The sequence below is a fragment of the Vespula vulgaris genome, chromosome 13 (genome assembly GCF_905475345.1).
Source record: "Vespula vulgaris chromosome 13, iyVesVulg1.1, whole genome shotgun sequence".
Lineage (NCBI taxonomy): Eukaryota > Metazoa > Arthropoda > Insecta > Hymenoptera > Vespidae > Vespula > Vespula vulgaris.
Window position 1 is genome coordinate 4,905,616 of NC_066598.1, and position 24,957 is coordinate 4,930,572.

General features: G+C 24.9%; 1 protein-coding gene across 2 annotated transcripts in view; it reads left to right on the plus strand.

The window, feature by feature from the left end:
- Positions 1-2,058: 2,058 nt before the first annotated feature.
- LOC127068379 (GTP-binding protein Di-Ras2) overlaps positions 2,059-24,957 on the plus strand; it is an 82,922-nt gene continuing 60,023 nt past the window's right edge. For both annotated transcript variants that reach the window (XM_051004479.1, XM_051004480.1), the window contains exon 1: positions 2,059-2,253. The gene's annotated coding sequence lies outside the window, so the exon portion shown is untranslated. The remainder of the gene's footprint in view (positions 2,254-24,957) is intronic.

Here is a 24,957-nt window from a genome sequence, read left to right on the forward strand (position 1 = left end):
CTATTCTAACAGATTCAAAATGGTTAATATGTTACTTCTAAGGTAACTTTTTCTGTTAATTATAATAAATATCATAAATTAGTTAACTCGTGTTTATATTTCATTAAAACTTACTTTTTATTTCAATTACTTTTTAAATAAAACATGATTAGTATAATAGATAATAGTTCTTGGAGATTCCCAAATTTTAACTCCGCACGATAACAGAGAATAATATCATTTGATAATATATCGTGTATTCAAAATAAAGTGTTAAAAATTCATAAAGTATTTCGCAGCTTTTGGAAAAAGTACAAAAAATAAAAAATGTTTATTTTCAACCAATAAATTTAATTCTTAAAATTATCTGTTTTTTTTTTTTATTATAGAATACACAATATAACAATACAAAGTGCTTAATTAACGTCTTTATTACTTTCTGTTTCTTTTCATACGAATAGGCATGTATGCATGTGCGTGCATGTTAATATTTGAGCTCCTAAATAAAAATTTTTTCTTTTTTTACGAATTTAAGAAATTGACGTATGATTGACGATTGTAGGTATTACTTGAAAAATTTAAATATTGCTTATCTTTTTTTACTTTTTTTATACATATGTGTGTGTGTCTATAAGTATATATATATATTAATCTTTTATTATGAATTTTAAATTAGACTGTTAGAATTAGATATAAATATTGTATATAACAATAATAATATACGATTGAATTGTTCAGAGGTTTATTTTAATTCGATATTAAAGTTCAGATTGTATATATATAGTAGTTTATGTTGTATGTAATATACAACAAGCCTCATATCTGCAGGGTACAGTGCTATGAAATTCTATACGTGAGATCAGCCAGGTATATGTTCACGTATTCAAGCTAAGAATCGTAATAGGATCATAGACCAATAAGAATAAGAGGTTAGAAGAGTGAATTTTGAAATGATCACTTTAAAATGAAAAAGAAAAAAGTATAATAATAATAAAGTAATAATAATAATAATAATAATAATAATAATAATAATAATAATAAAATGTAGATAGCAAATAATATTATATAATATAATCGAATAGATATTTATGAAAGAAGAACATTTTTTAAATCGATAAAATTTTCTATCCATTCGATGAAAATAACAATATTAGTTATAATTTACGTTATATGTAAATTAATCTTCTAGAGGAGAAACCAAGCAGAAATCGTTTCACGTTCGAAATCCTTCGTAACTTTGTAAACTTGGTGATAAGTAGGATTTAGTTTTGGAGAGGAACGGTCAGTACATAGAAGGTATAATATACTATTAAAGAGTTAATTATATAAGTACGTAATTTCAGTCAAGCATGATGTTTAACCCTCAAGCGTTTAACCTTACGACACATTTATATGTCATTAACCTATCAAATATTTTGACTATGATACAAAGTCAACGAATTTATATTGTATGAATATTTTCTTTTAAAGTATCAGTTATCTAATTCAATTTAAACCGCGCTGAAAATATCATTGGTTCTCATCGATGCGTTAGCGCCATCTTGGCGCGAATAACGAATTAATGAAAAATATTAAAACGTAGAAGTATGAGAATTAATCGATGATAAAACGATTTTCTTTTTCTTTCTCGAGACTCAAATTAATATTAAAATTATTTACAAAATATGTGGATAACGTTATTAAGTGAAAATAATATACAAATAAATTGATTTTTCTTTTTTTTGAAAAAATTATTCTTTGTCTCTGATTAATTATATCGATGAAATCAATTTTTATCTCGTCAAATATTTAATAAACAATATATCAAGTGCGATTAAAATATCAATTACTTCCATATATTTGTGTTTGTATTTGTGTTTGTGTGCGTGTATGTCTGTGATTTAGCTACTCTGAAAATATTATTCTCCGTGCAATTAAGATTGTATCGAGTTTGTCTAGCTTTTATTTACATAGAGAAGGAATAACGGAGTGTGGTTGATCGCTAAGAAAAGATAATAATGCGCAGGCTCGTATAAGGTGACTCGTATAGCACAGGAGTGTGGTAGAAGTAGTAGTAGTAATGTAGTAGTAGTAGTGTAGTTGGGATCAAGCGCAGTACCGACACAAGGGACGCTCACGATCAGTCCTCGCCGTCTCGCCGTCGCGGTAGGAGACATGGCACATTCGTCTTTATTTCTTTCATGTTACGAGTATCTTAAAAGGAGAGATTATTAGAAGATTATTAGACGATTTCGTTTATTGTACAATGGACATGGCTCCTTTTTCTACGTTTTGGTAAGTTTTCTTTTTTTTTTATCTTTTTATATATTATTGCTTTATTTTTTTCTACTATTACCAAAACTTCATCGTTTATCATTTAGAATCAATTATTTCTAATCATAGTTAGTGTGATTAGAATGTATCACGTACAATCGTTATTATGTGTATATATATATATATATATATATATATATATATATATATATATATATATATATGACAATATATTTTTCTAATCAAAACAATGACACAAGTTTGATTTAAATTAAATTAAAGAAATTTTAGTTCATAATACAATTAATTATTTGTAATGTCATCTAAATTATATTATATAAATTTTAATTCTTTAATAGATTGTTGTATACACAATTAAATAAATATATGTGCATATAAATATAATTATATATATACATCTATATATCTATACATATATATATATATATATATATATATATATATATATATATACACGTATATATATATTATGTATATATGCATATTATGTACTATGATAATACTATGTGCGTGAGTGTATGTATATGTACTATAATAATTTAGTTATATGATAATATCTAGCATACGAATTTAATTTTAATTTTAATGCATAATTTCGAAATAATAGCGTTAAAACGGATTGAAAGTAAGCTTGAGAAGATCGACTTTCTTTATGTATAAAGTTCTTCAAGTTACCATTTGAATATCTGAGATCTTCTTGGAGTTTCTGATTCATCGATTAACTTTTCCTTTCTTCCTCTACTCTTTTTTTTTCTTTACCCTTCTTGTCCTTAAACTTTTTATTTCCTCAGCGAATTAGCAAAAGCAAGATAGGACCAATTCAGTCGTTTTTTTATCGGTACGTTCGAACACAAATTTTTTTCAAATTAAAAACCATTACCGCATTATTCACAATAACCGTTAAATTAAGATCGTGATGATTACAATGGTTTGATGATTATTCGAATTATGCGTTAATAAAAAGAAAAAAGGAAGAAATAACCATCAAGTAAGTACTTAGAAAAATTATGAACGTTCGGAAAAACATAATTTACTTCGGTACACACATATTTATGGTTATTTTGATCTGGAACATTTTTTTCACGAGCTTCATCGTGTTTAATCGGGAAAGAAAGAAAGGTGAAAAAAAAAGAGAACAAAAAATTGAAAGATTGAAACACCGAGAACAGGCCAACTGAAAATAGCGTTGTCTCGCGCGTAGTGTTGACGTCATGAAAGAAAAAAAAATAGAAAGAGAGAGAGAGAGAGAGAGAGAGAGAGAGAGAGAGAAGAAAAAAGAAAAAAAAATAAAGAAAAAAAAAGAAAAAGATAGTGCGATCGTCCGAGCTAATCCAAACTCCCGGTACTACAAGAAGGAAATTGGAAGCTAAATTTCCTTCATTTTTTTTCTATCTTTTTGTCTCTCTCTCTCTTTCTCTCTTATTCCTTTTTCATCGTCCTTCTTCTTCTTTCTTCAACATAGTCCATTATAGATAATTGATGGAAACTGGAAAGAAAAAAAGAAAAAAGAAAAGAAGAAAAAGGAAAGTAAAAAGAAATAAAGAAATTACTTGTTAGGTCACATTCTTCTCGTTCGCGTAATAAAATGGATGGAATTAAATGAGATACCCCGTATATCACTATTCGCCTAACATTGTCGTAAATCATACGACTATAGATCTATCTTGATTAGGTCAAATAGAAGGATGATCCTTGATAGATAATGAGTAGAAACGATCAAAGAGTATTAAGTTTATCGTGTCTTCTTTTTTCTACCAATTTTTTTCTTTTTATTTCCCTTTTCTTTTTTCGTTTTTTCTTTTCTTTTTGCTTTTATTGATCTCTCAGAAAGAGAAAATAATTTCAGTGGAATTTGCGTTTGCGAACGTTCGTATTTCATTCCGTGTATGTATGCATGTTTCTATGTATGATGCAAATAATAAGGCCAATTGGCACATAATTGCGTTGATAAGGGAAAAAAGGGGGATAAAGTTCTTAGAAAGAGAGGGAGAGAGAGAAAGAGAGAGAAAGAGAGAGTTCTTCCTTCGAATATCGTGCGTTCTATTTCTCATCATTTCACCCTTCACACAGAAAATTTCGATTCGATGTTGGTGAAGACGTAGAAAAAAATAAAAAGCAAATATATCATTAATATGAAAAGAACATTCGAGTGTTATTTGATAAGAAATATAAAAAAATATGGTATTGTTAAAAATTCTTAAACATACCATAGTACCACTTCAGAAAGCTTTTTTTTCTTCTTTTTTTCCATTCAAAATTTAATTATGTTTATCATTAACAGGTTCCAAAAAAGAGATAATAATTTAAAAAAAAAAATTGTGAAGATTGTATATGGGATGAATCATTATTAATGAGTTATTTATTTTAATCGAAATAAATAGTCTAATCAGTTTTTATTTCTATTTTATTCAAAATTCAATTATATTTCTTATTTACAATGTATAATAATAATAATAATAATAATAATAATAATAATAATAATAATAATAATAATAATAATAATAATAAAAATAATAACAAACAATTTCTTTCACATTATTATAATGCGAAGATTATTGTAATATGGATTATTAATAAGAAATTTTTTTTTTTTTCTTTTTTTATAATCGACAAATCATATTCTTCAGGAAATTATTTTTCACAGGAAGCGATTAGGAAAAAAGAAAAAAGATATTTTATGATCGTGAGAAGGAAATAAGTCATTAATAATAAAAATGATTACTCTTAATAAAATCGTATGACTTTTGAATGATGACAAATTTTCTATATATCGTTGTTAAAAACGTCTGTTTGGATGATAAATCTTCACGTAATATGTATTTCGACAGATATATTTACATACATACACACATTTATTTGTGCGTGCGCGTGTGTGTGAATAACTAAAAATATATATACATTTATAGATATATATAGATGTAACTACAGATGATACAATATATATATATATATATATATATATATATATATATATATATGTACGTGCGTGCGCGCACGTGTATGTCTATATATAATACACATATATATGTATATGTGTATATATATACATATATATATACATATATATACATACATACATATATATATATACACATATATATGCGAGAGCGTACGCACGTGTGTGTATTATATATTACTGTATGCGTATGTAAGTGTATATAATATAAGTTTATTGTATATATAGGATGTCCTAAGTATGCTGTCTCTCTAAATGATATTTATCTTCGTTCTTGTTCTCACGTCACGTTGAATTCGCCGGAGCTTTTCTCTTTGAGGAAATCAAGCTAGGAACACTTTCATGTTCAACGAAATTTATTCCTCGTCTATAGTAAAAGATAAAGAAGAAGGGAAGAGGGTGAGGAAAAGGGTGGGAGAGAGAGGGAAGAGGGTGAAAGTAGAGGGAAAGAGAAGGGTAGGACGACGAAGGTCGATTGCCCTTTTATGGACGGAGACACCCTTGTGGAACGAATCGATAAAGAAGACTTCCGTTCAAACTGTTAAACCACCTGCAAAAACACTCTCCTAAAGTTACACTCCCGATCGATTTTTTGTTAACGTTACAAATATCTATAAATACAATAAAACTTACATTTAAATAGACGCGTATACATATATACATATATATTGTGTATGTGTGTGTATACATATATATATATATTATTTTAAATATATTTTATATACATATATATATATATATATATATATATATACATATATACATGTGTCTATCTAAATGTAAATTTATATGTGTGTGTGTGTGTTAGTGCGTATGTACGTGCGTGATGTGTATCCAAATATGAGTTTATTTATATAAATGTGTGTGTATATATGTCTATCCAAATGTAACTTTATCTGAGTATATATAAACACAAGTTTTTATACATACACATACACGTACACAGAGTTTCTTAACGAAAAGTGTCCAATAGGATTATCATGGGATCTACTGATTTTTCGAAAAATTCCGGGACAGTTCAATTTCGTTTTTGGCAAGAGACAGATTCTTATCATATATTCGTCCACTTTCAGTTAATCACCTAAGATGGCTGACAACATCTCTTAAAAATCTTAAATGGTGGTAGGTGTCAAGTGACACGTTATTTGAGAGTTTTGTTAATTCTCTTTACGATGGTGCTATATTTTTTGTTCGTTTGTTTGTTCTTTTCTTTTTTTTGTATTCTGAATTAATAATTCCCGAGAAAATGCATTTCGAATTTCGGGTTAAAGAGAAATTTTATTTTATTAAATATTCAAAGTGTACAGGGATAAAATATTTGCTCAATTTTATTTTTAATATTTATTTGTTTTGTAATAGACATTCCGCAATAGTAAATCCGGTATATTTTGATAAATGTATAAGCTTTTGGTTATTAAGAAAATTATTGGATCATTCTTTTTATTAAATTATGAATAGGAGTCGTACTTAGTTTTATACGAGAGTTTGATTTATTCGTTAATTTATCTTTTTTTACTTTTTTTTCATTAAAAGAAATATTTTTTTACGGGAAATGTTTACGATCCTGAGTATATGCTACTCAACCGACTTCGTTAGTAGAACTTCGTTAGGAGTCGTAGAATGCTGTTAGATTACACCTACTCGAAAATATTCCATAAAACATTTTTTTCGAGAAAAGATTTTATTACAATTCATGAAGATCGGTGATACATATTTTTAATATTTATGTGTTTATATAAATATAGATTTATCTGAAATAAAATCTACAGTAGAATATGAATTTGTCAGTTAATCTTTGAAATGTTGTAATTATCTCGTTAACGATGAATAACAGAAAATTTTTTTTGCCAGATATTACTTTGATTGCAAGTGACAGCTACTCTATGAATATAACAAACATATTACAAAAGTATTTATTCGAAATAAAAGCTGCGTTGACCTTTATAACTCGGAAAGGTCACGAGGTAAAAAAAAAGAAAAGAAAAAGATTTTTTATATGCATTTCACATCTGTCGTGCAAAACCGTACGAATTTTTCTTGTTACATTCTTATAATTTTAATTAGTCGTGAGGTATTTGTTTGAATATTTATATAATATATATATATATATATATGTATATATGTATATACATTTATATATGTATATATGTATGTATAAATGTATATGTATGTATATATGTACGTATTGTGTGTGTGTGTGTGTGTGTGTGTGTGTGTATATAAATATCTCAGAATTTTTCCATCAAATTGTACCAGTACGTTCTATTTAAGTAAGAAATAAAAAATAAAAGAAAAAATATTGTATAAATATAAAAATTAGAAATGTTTTAAGAATGTAATAAAAATTTTTTATATTCACACACATACACACATACACATATTCAGAAATTTTTTTTCGTCAAATTGTGCTGATGTTTTACTCCAGTAAGAAATAAGAAATAAAAGAAAAAGAAATAAAAAATTTTATATAAATATAAAATTTGAAAACATTTTATTTAAAAAAATAATAACAAAAATTATAATACAAATAATAACTTTGATTTGCTCTTATTATTAATATGGTACTGCATTAATCGTGAGAGGAGTGAATAACTAAAAATAAAAATAAAAAACCGAGTAGAATTTTTTTAAACATTTATGTTCGTGTAAACTAGTAAAAAAGAGATACAATCATTTTCCATTAAGGATAACTATGGACCGATGAAACAATGTTTACAAAAGAAGGTATTTTAACATTCATAATAATCATACAACGGCAAAATAATTTACGCAGTATCAAAGAGAGAGCTCCTGTAAAAGGCGATTTAAAGCTCTAGTAAATTGTGGACATTTTGAAATCTAACAATAATATTATATTAAACAAAATAGAACACATTTATTACATGGTATTGATAATAATGATGAGAATTTAATTTTTATTATAAATTTTTAATATAGACTTTTTTAAGTCTATGTTTATATAATATTCTTTTTCTTATTTCCATTCGTAAAACATATTGATAATGAAACATTATGTATATAAATATATATATATATAATTATAATAATATATATTAATATATATATTAATAATATAATTATATATATAATTATAGTAATATATATATGCATATGTATACATATTTAATTATTTTATTATTCTTATTCTTTTTTATCATTCTATTTATAATCTTATTTTCATAATTTTAATGAAAATTATTATTTTCCGAAAGTATGAATTATAAGTAATTTTAATACAATTAAATATTTCTATTAAAATCAAAAATGAAAATTTTTGGATTAATATTATAAATCACATTAAAGAATTATTATATACATATTACACACACACACACACGTATTTTCTTATTACTTAATATTAAAATTTATACTATTTCTTAATATTAAAAATATTAAGAAAAAAATAGAATTAAAAAAGTTAAGAGAAAAAATTAGAAAAACATGAAGATTTTTTATTTATTCTATTTCTGATCGATAAGTATCAGATATAGACAAAAAAAAGTAAACGTATTTTATTTTCATCCGGTTTTAATTGACTGAACTGATTTAAAAGATGGGAAAGAAAATTAGAAAAACGTGAACATTCGTTTTTCCTAATCTTTTTTAAATATTCCCTTATCCAATTTTACAATTCGTATTATATAGTAATCGAAAGTATTTGACGAGATTTAATTAAATGGAAAGAAAAATGGAAGATTATGAAACATTTAGTTTACCAACATTTTCCTCTTTATATTTAACAATTCATATCATATACAGTAATTTCTTATTTAAATATTTTTTCCTTCATCTTTTTTTTTTCTTTTACAGTAGTAGTAATAATAATAGTGATAGCAATAGTAATAGTAATAATAGTAATAGAAGCTTGGTTTTATTAAAAGAAATAACCAGAGAGAGAGAAAAAGAGGAAACCTTATCAAATATAGTAAAAGGTGTGGTAACGAGTAAGAAAGAAAAAGAAATAGTACGCACGAGTGAGAGAGAGAGAGAGAGAGGGAGAGAGAGATATATATAAATAGATAGAAAGAGAGAGAGAGAGAGAGAGAGAGAGAGAAAGAACAAAAGAGAAATGGAACAAAAGTAGAGTCTCGAAAAGATTGCTGAAGAATGCAATTTTCTTGGAAGCTGTAGTTACTTTTTAGAGGGAGATCAGTAAGAAAAGAAAGAAAAAAATAGAAATGAACTCACGCACCCCATTCCGTTTAACCCACCTTCGCACGTGCCTTTGCTCTACTTCTCCCCTTCCTTTAAGCTTGCTCACCCTTCATACATAGCTTGGATAACGCAACGAACCATAAGAGATAAAGGTCGAAGTGTTTAATTGTAAAAATCAATAATTGAAAAAGAAATCTTGATCTAATATTTGATAGAATTTTTCACAAGTATCGGTAGATGTTAAAAATCATGATCTTTTCTATATATGTATATGTATAGATAAATTATATTATATATATAAAATAATAATATACATATATATAATATATATATGAATGTATAATATATACTATATATATACTATATATTTTGTATATTATTAATATAATTTAATATTTTTTTTTAAATTATAAATCAAAATTTTTTAGCAATATATATATTAATAAAAATCTATATATTTTTCAAATACATATATATAAGTATGTATATATATATACATATATATATATATATATATATATATATATATATATATATATACATATACAAACACACACACACACACACACACGAATGTATATACTTATATTTTATATCGAATATTTATATTTTTTTTATTCAGAAAATGATATCGTTTGTAGGACATTCATGTTTGATATCTGTTTTTTCTATTTTTTTTTTAAATTTTATATTTCTTTTTTTTTATTCTTTTCTCATTCTTTTTTTTTTATTCGTTTCCATTCGGAATGGAATATAGATGAGATGTGCAAACGTCGAATGTTCGATATAGTATTTTTCTACTCATCGAAGCAGGTGCAAGCTTTTTTTTAACTGTGAGTTTATTTTTGATGAGAATACATCCGTTAAAGAACGTAGGCGTGTAAAGGATATATACATATATGATGATAATAATATAGAGATAAATTTTCCAAAAGTATTAACTAAATAAAATGTGATGTTTGAAAAAAAGAAAATACATATATGTATGTGTCAAAGACATGTTGGAAAAGGAAGGTATATACAAGAGTATCTATTTACCATTCCTGCAAAGATATCCTGTTTCACATTTTATCAAATACCTCTGATATGTAAAACCGCATCCTCTACTATCCTTTTTTCTCCTTTTTAATTTTGTTTATTCGGTTAATTCTATGTATATAAAATCTCAAGGAAAAAGATATGTATTCCATGTTTCAAAGTTTAGCGATAAGATATTAAGATTTTTCCTGTTAATGAAAATGTTTGTTAAAATTATATACTTAATTTAATATATATATTTATTTAAATATGTCATTAATAAAATAGATACTTTTCCAAAGTATGAATTATAAATAATTCCAATATTTTCTTTTTTTTACAATTTTTTATTACTTAACACTTTTATTCAAATTAAAAATTCAAATTTGTTAATTAATATTATCAATTATTATAATTATAAGATTATATATATAACATATATAAATATAATATAAATATATATAATATATATAATATAATATTATATATTATAAATATTATAAATATTATTTATATTTCTTATATATGTATATATATAATAGTTATATAAATATGTGAAATAATAATAGTAAATTTATATTATCGTTAGAAACATTAGTTTAGATAACTTGACTCCTAATCGATTTTTCGAATAGAATATCAGACATGAATTGTGAAACGGAATTTTCCATCTTCTCATGCGATTCGACAAGAACGTGATCAGCTGAAATGATTCTCATGCCGTGAATGCGACTGCCTATGATCATATTACGCAGTATTCGTATTATTTCACGTTTTTGAAACGTTTCTATGATTTTAGTTCTTTTTCATTTCGATTTCTTTTCAGAATTCATTAACTAACGCATATTCTTCAATATTTTCCTTTCTTTTTTTTCTTTTTTTCTTTCCTTCTTACAAATCAATATTACATTATCTTAAAACATTACTCATTTTTAATTTTATTTATATTCGATTAGTAGACTAATAAAGATAATTAATACATATATAGATAATAACTGACAATGAAACTATATTTTGAAATATTATTATATTTATATTTTGTTACGTTGAAATAATAGGAAAAAGAAAAGAAAAAAGAAAGAATGTATAACAAAACTAGTGATTTATTAAATTCTTTTTCCTTTTTCGATAAAACGCACATAGAATGACGAAGACAAATTCAATCTTGAAGAAATTATTCATATTAAAGTCCAGATTTTATTAGTATTTTATTATTATATGGTAATAAATTAATACTTTGATATTATGCGTTAAAAAAAAAGGAAAAAAAGAAAAAAGAATACAAAATGATAAAAAACAAACAAACAAACAAATAGAACTGGAGATGAAATTATTACAAGAAAGATTGTTTGCATTCGAAGAGAAATATTCGTGTTGAAACTTTCTCGTAACTTCTACTTTATGAAACTTCTTATATAACTTTTGACAGTTACTTTTCAAGCTGGAGAAACGTTTCGATTGAAAAATAAGTGAAAGGAAAGGAAAAAGAAAGAGAGGAAAAGAAAGGAAAAGAAAGGAAGAGAAAAAGAAAGAAAGGAGAAAAGGAAACGAAAGAAGAATAGAAATAGAAAGAATAAGAAAAGAAAAAAAGAATAAGAAAAGAAAAAAATCGTCGATAAACCTCGGACATGAATTTTCATGAAGAAAGAGGAGACTGATAAAAGTTAACAAAAAAGAAAAGGAAAGGGAAAGAATTCTTTTTGTTAAAAAAAAAAGAAAAGAAAAATCTTTCAAGTGGCAATCGGTTATCGTAGAGTAACGTGAGCTTTTTAACGATCGCGTAGGAACTTTTATATTGGAACTTTCCAATCACGCCTTCGATAAATGATCATCGACAAAAAGGATTCTGTTGTCCATTAACAGTTCGTAGGAAGTCGTGCGTGTCGAATCAGTTATTTCTATCAACTCCTACAACCAAGTCTAGTCAAGCCAAGCCAAACCAAGCCAAACCAAGTCAAGCCAAGTCAGACCAAATCAAGCCGAGCCGAGCTTTTTTTCTTTCTTTTCGTTTCTTAATTTTTCTTCTTGCATTTTTCTGTTCTATTGTCTTCTTTTTGTTTTTCTTCTTCTTTAAAAAAAAGAAGCAAGAAAACGAAGAGCGAAAAAAATATGAAAAGGAAACTATGCCACTCAACGTGAGATATCGTGTAAAACCCAGTGGGAAATCTGTTTAAGTATTTCGTACTTTTCGAGAGAAATACAGATAGAGTGAGAGAGTAGGAGAGAGAGTGAAAGAGAGTAAAAGCCGAAGGAATAGCCCTTTTCAGGGCGAAATGTTCTACTCGAATCTTATTCACGTGTCAGTGGTTTGAACTAGAGAGAATATTCACTACTAGTAACCACCTTACGTTGAGTTAAACTTCACTCGTATATATAACTTTCATATATAGGTTATATATATATATATATATATATGTATATTATGTATATAATGTGTGTATACACATACACACACACGCACGCGCGCGCATGCGCAAATATATATATTATTTGTGTAGATATATATATTATTGCGTACGTATAGATATATGTTATTCTCCTGTATGAGTTTATATAGAGAATATCGATTAAGATAGTGATAAAAATATGTACAAATTTGCATTTCGTAATCGCTTAATCGAATAATCGAATCGACACATTTAATCAAAACCAAAAAAAAAAGAAAAAGAAGATTCATTCATTTAAAATTCGTTAATAATAAATTAAAAATAATCATATATATATATATGTATAGGTAGATAGATAGATAGATAAATTCTTACGATGTTTTTGTACAACTTCATATAAAGAATATCGGTCAAGATAATGATAAAAAAAATGTAAAATTTTGCATTTTGCAATCGTTTATTCGAATAGACACATTTAATCAGAAAAAAGGAAGGAAGGAAAAGGAAAAGAAAATTCATTCATTAAAAATATATTATTAATACAATTAAAATAATCATTATTGCGTTAGCTACGATTAATAAATCCGATGCGATAAAAGAACTTTCACGAATCATGCGAAATGACAAAAAAGTATTTTGATTGTTTGGCTATCTTAATTGAATAATGTTGTCCGAAATTATTTTTTTTAATTATTAAAAAAAAAAGAAAAAAGGAAAAGCAACAATAAAAATAAAATAAGATGAAAAATAGGGACGATTGCACCAAGAATAATTATCATTTAAAGAGAATGAAGTTTTAGGGAAAAAGTTTTCTTATTTTTTTCACTTTTCATTCGAATTACTAGAAACGTTATTGTCGATAGTATATCGATGTGATTTTTCTAAAAAAAAGAAAAAAGATTGTAGGAAATAGTAGACGAAGATAAAAAGTGAAAATAAAAGGAGAGAAGAAGAAAAAAACTTTTTGTTCCATAAAATGTAAAAGGAAAAAAATTGCAATTTCATATTTTCACCGTTTTAAACTAAACGAATTTTTGTTAGAAAAATATTTGTCGAGCCGACTGAATGAAGTAGATATATATATATATATATATATATATATATATATATGTATATTATACGATCTATGTTTATTTGTCTCTCTCTCTCTCTCTCTCTCTCTCTCTCTCTCTCTCTCTCTCTCTCTCTCTCTCTTTCCCTGTACATATATGTACGAGAGTAATGTGTATATGTGTGATGTATATGCGTGTTCGTAATCGGATAAACGTTTTCTCGATAATCTCATTCTCTCTCCTCGTTCGTTTTATTTTAACGAGCTCACGCTCGTCCATCATATATGAATTCTTAAAAAACATGCGCTTCTCCTTTCATTCCGTTATAATTACACTTTGTATGTGTATAACACATACAAAGTGTGATTATAACGTTCTAGGGTTAGAGCGTAAACGAATGGAAAAAATTTTTTTAATTAAAAAATAAGAAAAAAGAAAAAGAATAAATGAATAAATAAATAAATAAATAAATAAATAAAAGGATTGGTCTAGAAGAATTCTTTTTCGTGTTGTTTGTGAAGTAAATAAAAATGAATGAAAAAATGAAAAAAGAGAAAAAATAAAAATAAATGAAAAATAAAAAGACATACTTACAATACAAAACGTAATCGGTCTACGATCCAATACGATTTTTATTCTTTTTTTTACGATGATTTCTTATTCTTTTTTTACGAACTTACACGATTTTTTCTTTCCTATTATTTTTTCGTGTAATTCTTCATATTACTTGTAAATATTTATGATTCTTCTTTTCTTTCTTTTTCAAATAATTTTTCATTAAATCTGGTATTAATTTCTTTTCGCGTTCATATTAACGAAAGAAAAAGAAAAAAACAATGAAAAATACTTTTTAATCAATTAAAAAAAAAAGAAGGAAAGGAGAAAAGAAATACAAGATCTATCAATAGTTTAAAAATACAATTTTACAGTCTTTTTAATTATGTAATGTGTAAATAAATGTAAATCATATCGCTATTAATTCCTTTTGTTTTCATTTACAATAAAAAGAAGAGAACAACAAGAGAAACGTTGTTAATTGTTCCTAAAAAAAAAGAAAAAAGTAAAAAAAAATTTTTTTTCCCTGACAAAGAAAAAAAATTTCAACGAAAATCAAACATGTACAACGTTGATTGATCAACGAGCCCGTATCGGTCTCTCATCGTTTACTTCCTCGTTAACACGAACGTCCATATTTTCCATACGTTTACATAACATTACAACACGGTCGTGATAAACCATAGATAAGTGACTATGTATATGTGAAAGAAAGAGAGAGAGAGAGAAAGAAAGAGAAAGAGAAAGAGAGAGAGAGAAAGAGAGAGAGAGAGAGAGAGAGAGAGAGAGAGAGAGAAAGAAAGAGAAAGAGAAAGAGAGAGAAAGAGAGAGAAAGAGAGAGAGAGAGAGAGAGAGAGAGAACATTATTCTTCTTATGACGCATCTATTAACGCATCGTTAGGGAGGGTTAGAAAATATGATATAAATAGACTAGGGTTCTGCGTCAAGTGTATTTACTCACACGTATTAACACATTAACGCATACAAAGATAGCGAGTCAATAATTATTTTCACGAGAAGTATCCCCTCTTAATTAAGCATATCCACAATATTAACGAAGAAATATTTTTCTCATTAGAAAGAAAAAAAGAAAAGAATCATAAAAATTAACTACTTTTTTTCTTTTTATTTTTTTGATCTTTTTCCTTTTTCTTTTTTTCCTAAAATTATCGAATATAATGTTATTTTAGTTAGGCATATAATTATTGATCCATACTGTGTGTGTGTGTGTGTGCGTGTGTATATATATATATACATATATGTATACATATACGTATATACATACATACATACATACATACATACATACATACATATATATATATATATATAGTGAAATTTATATGTAACTGGTAAACCCAATCTCTGGTTGACCTTTCGTTGAAGAGTATGGAAACTCTGAAAGAGCATCGACGTCATTGCGAAGGAAACGAATGAGCCTCTTTGTCTTTTGTATTTTTAACTTACCGATATTCTATAAACGTCCTATGGAAAGAAATCAAGTGTGTGTTCCTGTGTATATCGAACAAAGAAAGAGATACTTGTCGCATATGTATATGTATATACATATATATGTATATATATATATATATATATATATATACACATACATATATATGTATATACGTATAGAAATTGTATCAAAGTTCTATAAATATATCAGAAGTGTTCACTTGAATTTTCGATAAGCGATATATGCTATGATGAAATTTATCAGCTGATCCTGAGAAATTTTTCACGAATATTTACTTCTTTTTAAAGATAAATTTTAAATGTTTATAAACAAATTCTGCTTTCAATTCTTATAATTATTAAGATTCAATTCTTAGAAATAAATTTATCGGTCGTAATTATTCATTACTGAAGTAGAATTAAAAAATTTCTTTTCCTTTCTTATTTTTTGCAATTACTTTGTTAATTTTTTGCGATCGTTCGTGTTAAAATTTATTTTCTAAAAATACATTTTAAACGAAGACGTACAACCGAAAAGTAATTAAAACTAATATAGTGAAATAATTGAAGAAAATAAATAGTAAAAGGGCAGAATTGGTATACCAATACTTTCTCTCTATTTACACCGCGTTCTACTGAAATAAAAAAGAAAAAAAAGGAAAAGAAGGAAAAAAAGAGAAAAAAGAAAGAAAGAAAAGAAGAAAGAAGAATAGAAAGCACCGAAGTAATTTCCTGAGCTTGTAATCGTCTGAAAAACAGAAAGGAAAGGAAAAAGACAAAGGAAAAGGAAAAAAAGAAATTTAGTACTTACTCGAGGTCGGCAAGAAAGTAAAATAAAGAAATTAACGGGCTGGGATGGAAGTTCTGTGTAACGATCGAAAATTATTTGTTGTATGGAAATAAAAAGAAAATTAGAAGATAATAAGAGAGAATTTATCTTCAAATATTATTATTACATTTTTTTTTAATAAATCACTTTATAAAGTACAATAAGAATTATCCTTTAAAATCTTGTCAATAATCCAAAATTTTTAAAATAATCTTTATATACTTTCATATCACTCTTATTTTTATTTATCTAATCTGGATTCTATATCAATTCACAAAAATTTAGTTTCTCGGAATATTATGTGTGCGTGATGATAATAATAATGATGATGATGATGATGATGATGATAATAATAATAATAATAATAACAATAATAATAATAATAATAATAATAATAATAGTATCTTATATCCTTGAAATAATATAACGTTAATAATACAAGTTACCACGAGAGGGCTGATGTAAAATGATGAAATTATTGACACGATACGGTTAGTAGCTAATATCGTTTATTTATTATCATTAAATTAGCATCGTTTTACGTTTATAATTGCATCGACTGATAAAATTACAAATTAATGACTAATAATGAGCTCCTATTTCTGTAACGTTGCATGTGTCACTCTATATATCAAAATATAAGTCATGTGTTTTTCCTCTTTCTTTCTCTCTCTCACTCTCTGTCTATCTCTGTCTTTCTCCTCTTCTTTCTTTTGTTTTTTTTTAAAATATAACGAAATCTACAAACAAAATGTACAATATTTATCAGAACAGTAAAACATAATCTAATTAAAACAGTAAGAATAATTTAATTCTGTTAATAATGATGATTATTATTTATTATACATTTTTTTCGAACATTTTATTATTCAATCAATATTTATATATTTATTTATATAATGTTTAGAAATATTAAACAATTTTTTTTTCTTATTATTAGTATAATTTTTGCAACATATCTAGTATATTGATATATAAATGTTTTTTATTTACCTTTTATTATTTTTGATTAATTATGATTATAAAAATAAAGAAATTTTATATACACACACACACACACACACAAGTATATATATTTATATATATATATATAAAAGTCAAAATGTGTGTGCGTATATATATATATATATATATATATATATATATATATATATATACTTATATATGTATATTTGTTTGTTAGAGTTCTATATTATTTGACGTATCAAATATAGCATGAATATTTTTTGACATTAGAAAAATATTTTTAGGGGGATCTGCACCCCATCAACTACAACCCTTAAAGTCGAGCCCATTTTAACTTAAGGACGAGCAATTTTTCTGGGGTATCTCAATAATCTTCAATAATTTTAAAGGGGAAATATATGTAAGAAAAATTGTTTCCTCACGTATATCCCTTTAAAAATATAATAAAAAATAAATAACTATGACCTTTTAAGAGTTCTGGGGTGGTTTTGAATTTTTAAAAAATAGCCTATCATTAATTGTTTATAACAAGGCAAACTTCCTTTCTTCTTCTTTCTTTTTAAAGCATTAATTACAACATTATAAAATGAGAAAATCCTTCGGGGATACATTTCAAGGTCATTAATATCATCCTTCCAACGTAATAAAAAAAAAGATATTTAAAATCCTGTTGTTATATTAATTATAATAATATTTTTTTTTTCTTTTAATAATAATCCTTTTTTCCATTTACTAATTATATATAAAACAATTGAAAATGATTGAAATGATATTAATAAAATAGGACTAATAAATGAAAAAATTAAAAAAAATTGTTATTTTGCAATCATAACAACATGCTTTCTTTTAATCCAATTTCTGATATAATCAATGCGATATAATGTTTTACAACTGCTCTATAAATTTTAAGTTTAATATCACTAGCGATTTTCAAGATATCGATGATTAAATTATTAAAAATTATCCATATAGTCTCGAGAAGTTTAGTTCATTTGACATAATATTAACGTTAAAAGAGTCATATTTAAGCGTTTCGAAAATTTTCATCATTGAAGTTGCTCTTTATAATGATTTTCACTATTCTATGATATTACTGTAGTTATAAACTTTATTATATAAACTTAATATAATAAAATTGTAATATTATGTCTCAATATTATAAATCAACCAAAACATGACGTTTTACAATCTTTTAATGGCAATTTCAATAACTTTTCAAAAAGTCAAATAGTATCAGTCAATATTCTCAAAAAATTGAAATATAATCGCTATTTAAAGAAAAACATCTAAACTTCGATTTTTTTAGAAATTTCCAATCTCCTTTGGTAATCTTAAAGAAATAAAAAAAGGTCTTCTGGTATAGGTATTAAAATTTATTCTGAAAGTATTGCTATAAAGAATTGAAATTTAACAGAAATACACAAAATAATAAGCAAACATTGTCATTTTTCCGGAATTTCATATTTTCTTTGATCACTTTAAAGAAATGAAAAAAAGTTTTCTGTTATTAGAAATAAAATTTATATTGAATGTATTGTTATAAGGAATTGAAATTTAACCAAAATATAAAAAACATAGGCCAAACATCGATACTTTCAAAATTTCAAATTTTCTCTGCTCACTTTAAAGAAATAAAAAAGTCTTTTGTTGTTAAAAGTAAAAATTATGTTGAATATATTTTTATAAGATATTGATAATAGAAATATAAAAATAAAAAATCAGATCAAAAATAAAAAATCATTGATTCTTTCGAAATTTCAAATCTTCTTTGTTCATCTTAAAAAAATAAAAAAAATATCTTCTGGTATAGGTATTAAAATATACTCTGAAATTAATTAAAACAAAAAAAAAGAAAAAAGAAATGGGAAATCAATTTTGAACGCGATGATCAGGCTAATAAATAAGATTCATTTTTTTAATTATTAAAATTCAATTCTAAAATTTTTGCTTATCTATCTTTACTAATAAATTGAGAGAGTCTAATACAAATTATCATTTATATATTCAAATGGTATTTAAATAGTTCTTTAGAATGTTATGCTTCAATCTTTTGACACACTCGAACTATATGATTTTAAATTAGAAACAGACAACATGGTTAAACGATAGTTTAGTAAATTATCACGACATTTTATTTCCCATAAGCTTGTTCTGAATCCAATGAAGATATGTCATGTGTATAACTTATTTTTTTTAACAATTTTACAAATCTTTTTTCAAATTTATAAATTTTTATTTTGATTGAATTAACATGTAAATCAATCAAAATTTAATTCACACGAATTTAATATTCATCTAAAAATATTTTTTGACATGTCTATTAGTGTTTCATAAAATTTTTTTAAGCAATGCGTCTGTGAAGTTCGAAAAGTTCGAAAAAATCGATAAGTCCTGTGCAATAAACAGAAATATTAGGTCTCAACACTTTTAGACTCCGGTGAAAACTGATGAAAATGATATCGATAAAATGGTGCTGTAGAAAAAGGAAGAATCCAGAAACAAATTTACGTTATTATAAAATCATAACAACATGCTTTTTTCAATCTGATTTCGGATATATCGTGAAAGAAAGTTTTTTTTTTCCGATAAAAATTAATCTTTGTCAAAGAGATGATATCTTTAACAAACAATAAATTTATTTATACGAGTATTTTCATTTTTTCAATTTTTATTTTCTTCTGTTTCATTAATTTCATCGTCTCTTTCAAAATTTTTAATTTATTAGCTTTTCATTTTGTTGATATAACAATACCATAAGTATCGTTCTCAAAACGATTGTAATTGTTATTATTTTCTTTATTCGTTGAATCAATTAAAAAATTAAGATAAAAATTTTCATCGCTGTTATCGATTTCATAATTTTTTACTTATTTTTTACTTTTATCACTTTAGATATCTTACGATATAAAAAGTATCACCACTATTCTCTTTTTTTTCTTTCTCAGTATGTATCTATTCATCCCTTTTTTTGTTTATTTTATAAGACGAAGACTAGTACAAGATATTAATAAAATATAAATTAAAATATTTAATTGAGATTAAAATAAAACTTATGAGGTTTTATTAAGAGTTTTATAAACCAGACAATTATTAATATGAATTATTCTTTTAAAAAAGTTATGTTTAATTAGTTCTTTATTCGACCGCGTAGTGTGATCAAATCGATATAAAATTATTGATAGATTGTAAATGAAATATCTTTAAAAGTATAAAATTTATAATTACACAATTAAATTTATTTTTTGATTCATTGTTTTGTTAACTGTGAATTGATTGGAAATAGTTAATTATATCGTTCGTATGTGCAAGATAGCGCATTATGATATATGCTTATTTTAATATTTTCTTTTTTCTTTTTTTTTCTTTTTTGTAATAACAATAATTTTTAATAACTTTAAAAGTAAAATATATGCGAAAAAAATTGATTTTTCATATATTTCATTCACATTTTATTTTCATATTATATTCACATCACTATTCTTTTCTACGGATTTGTATTTTATCTACTATAATGATTAGTATATAAAAAATATTGTTTCTTTGAAAAATATTCAACTTTCCGATATTATCAAGAAATTATTTCGATATATCTGATCTTTTTTTGTGTAATATGTATTTTTACTCGACTTAATTTTTTTCATTTTGACATTCCGGTATCGTGTCAATGAAAAAAAGTCATATGATAAATCGGCAATGTTAAATGAATTATTGCCATCGATTTTGTTTTATTTAAAGAACGAATAAAAATGACCTTCTCGTGTAACCACTTTCTCATCTGTATATTATATAGTTAATATTTGATTATAGAGATAGTTAAAAACCTTCGTATAAAGTTTCGAAGGCCGAGAGCTCGTTAAAGCGTTTCCTTCTTTCTACCCTCCTCCTACTTCTCTTCGTCCTGCTTCTCCTCTTCTTTCTCCTGTAACTTTAACATGGAAAAACTACAGCACTATTCTCCTTCTCGGGAAACCGCTCATTAACTTGCTTTGTGCGAACCCTGAACGAGGTGTCATCGTCGTTTCGAGCTTCTCAGGACCGGTCGAATGAATAAATAAAATCTTGGAAATAGAAAGTAATTGCTTAATTCTTTTTGGTCGATTTAACGTTGCTCAGTATTAAATCACTCCCTCCTGCTATCTATTTCTATACCGATTACGTAAAAATTTTATTCTAGAAATTACAAACAAAAAAGGAAAAGAAAAGAGGAGGACAGTATTAATAAAAAATCATTAATAATTAGAATATATTTTATAATAAATATTAAAAAGAATTGACGAACTACGAAAATATTTTATTTTTAAAAGGAAAGAGAAAGAAAAGATATATATATATATAATATATACATAATAATATATATAATATATATAATAATATACATATATTCTTCTCTTTTTTCTCTTTTGAGAACGAAACTTTTATAAAATTTATTCTAATTATAATTGATATTTTATTAACGTCATTTCTCCTCTTTTCTTTTTCTTTCTCCTTTTTTTTTCTATTTTTAGAATGAAATTTTAATGTAATGGAAATAAAAATAATAGTACATTAATTTAGCAACGTATATACACGCATACACACACAATAATTATACATATATTTATATAAAAAATAATTGTATGTATATATATTTATATAATTATTTATATAATTATACATAATTATAATTATATAAAAACATAATTATATATATATATATATTAGTTAATAAAATATCAATAATAATTATTACACTAAATATTAAATAGAAACGACAAAACTAAGAGCGTAAATTAAGGAAAAAGGATATTACTAATTAAAGAGATCGTTAAAATCGTATTTCTTCGTATTGTAACTTAAATAATTATTTCTTTTATCTCCCTCTCTCTCCTTCTCTCTCTCCCTCTTTCTTTTTTTCTTTCTTTCTTTCTCTCTTGATTCCTCCTTATGATTTTTTTTATAGATGACTTATTAAATCTTTGAAATGTCAATTACGTCAAACTTTTTTTTCTATTTCATCTCACAACCGTCCATGATAGTCTTTTTTATTAACAAATGAAAAAAAATTAATGATCTAATTATAGCAACACGTTCTATATATTTAATATATTAATGGCCAGTAAGATTATACTTTTAATTAGCAGCAAAAAACAAAAAAAAGAAAATTAAGAAAAAATAAAAAAGAAAATGGAAAGGAGAATAGGAATAAAGATTCAACGAATAGAGAGATAGAAGATGAAAAAGAAAGGAAAAAAAAAGAAAATGAAGAAATAATAAAATAAGAAGAAGAGAAAGGAATAAAAAAAAGAGGAAAAGAAATAGAAGAGAAATAAAAAAAGAAAAAAGAAGATGTACAAGAGAAATAAATTCTCAGAAAAAGTCTTGAGTTGCCATAAAATCGTACGGTAACCAATGCGACAAATCTTTTCCGACTATCTTTCTCTCTCTCTCTCTCTCTCTCTCTCTCTATATATATATATATATATATATATATATATATCACTTTCTCTAGAGGAAGAACGTCCTTTGGCTTCTTGCACGTTTAGAACTAATTAAATTCGACTAAAAGCTTCCCTATAAAGTAAGCTTTGGTAAATCTAACTTCCTTCCTTGGTAAAGATCAAAAGACACGAAGTGGGAAAGCAGAAAAAGGAAAGAAAATTCTTTGAATGGAGGAAAACGGCTTTTTGTTTTAAATTTCAAGCCTCTTACTTGATCCATGGATATCTCATTGCTTCGTTCTCTATTTCTTTTCTTTTCTTTTTCTTTTTCTTTCTTCTAAATGCACAGATATTATTCCAATTTTGTCTCGATTTTTATCTTTTTATTTATCTGATATCATTTTGTTAAACTATTGTTAATTATTAAAAGGAAGAAGACTAACAATTTGTATAATTTATGCTTAAATGATCAAGTAATACAAAGTTGGAGTTATTCATTAAGAATAACGTTATATGAAAATTGTATAAAAATAAAATTCGTTCTTTGAATTCATTCACCGACAATTTGAGAGAAGAGAATAATAATAAAAAGTAGATATATCTCCTGATCGAACTTCTTATAACTAATCGTAATAACTTTGAAAATAAAATTTTATTATTAGTTTTGTTGAAATTCATTCTTATTTATTAAAAAAAAAAAAAAAGAAAAAAAGAAAAAAAAATTTGTCGAACTTCCTTCAGATAGGTAAGATTTTTACACGCTATGCGAAATGGAATTCAATGTAGACATTTTTATTATTTAGATTTAATTAGATTAGACACTTAGTAAATTTAGAAGTATTGATTTTTCCTAAATATTTTAATTTTATAATATTATTTTTTAAGAATATTCTCGGAAAATGTTATTAGAAAGTTCCCAAAAATGAATAAAAAAAATTCGTGGGAATAGCCTCCTGCAGATAGGCAAAACTCTTCACACGTTGGAGAGAAGGGTTGTCTATGGAAAAAGTTAAAGGATTGTATATACCTAATAAATTCCAAAATATTAATTTTTCTAAATTATTTTTATTCGATAATATTATCCTTCACAAATATGCTTGAAAATTTTCATATTTGAAAATTGACATAGTTACGTCCGTTTGAAATCTATTTTTCCGAATTCGATATCATCTACGTGTTCTTTAATTTTAAACATTGTTTTCTTTAAACTATGTTCTTTAAATCGATACCAATAATATTATGGAAATTATATGAGAACGATTTGAATGAAATCCTATGCGATTATTTCTCGTTTCATCATCTAGTTCATTTGTGTCGCGTGGAAATTGTTTTAAAAACCATAGGTTTTTTCTGTAATCATTAAAAATATTATTGTACCTTTTTTTATCGAAAACTGCATTGTAAATTCAATTGTCCATATCTTTTTTATTAAATGAAAATTATAAAAATCAACTTCGTGAAAAAACGAAATTTGTTTTTTTAATATGCTTTAAAAGTTTTATATTGTTTTTTTCAGTTTTGACAATACCCCGAGGAAATATCGGCACCGCAAACGCCGTACTGAACCGTGATAAATTCAAGTTGCTTTTATTAAAACAATTATAATTAATTTATAATTTAATTTAATTTTTAATTTTTTTTTCCTTTATTGAATAATATTTCTCGAGATATAAACTAGGATACATATTTAATGATTTTTTTTTATTAATGAAAGAGATTACAATATATGCAAAAAGAAAAATGTCATAAAAGTTATTGTCTTTTTAGGTCATCTAGATATATCTAATTTCTGAAAGAATGATTTGTACCAATAAATAGCGATCGTAATCAATATTTTTTCAACAAGTATACGGTATCTATGTATGTATATACAGAAATCAAATATAATATTTTTTACTAACTAACCAATACAAATCAT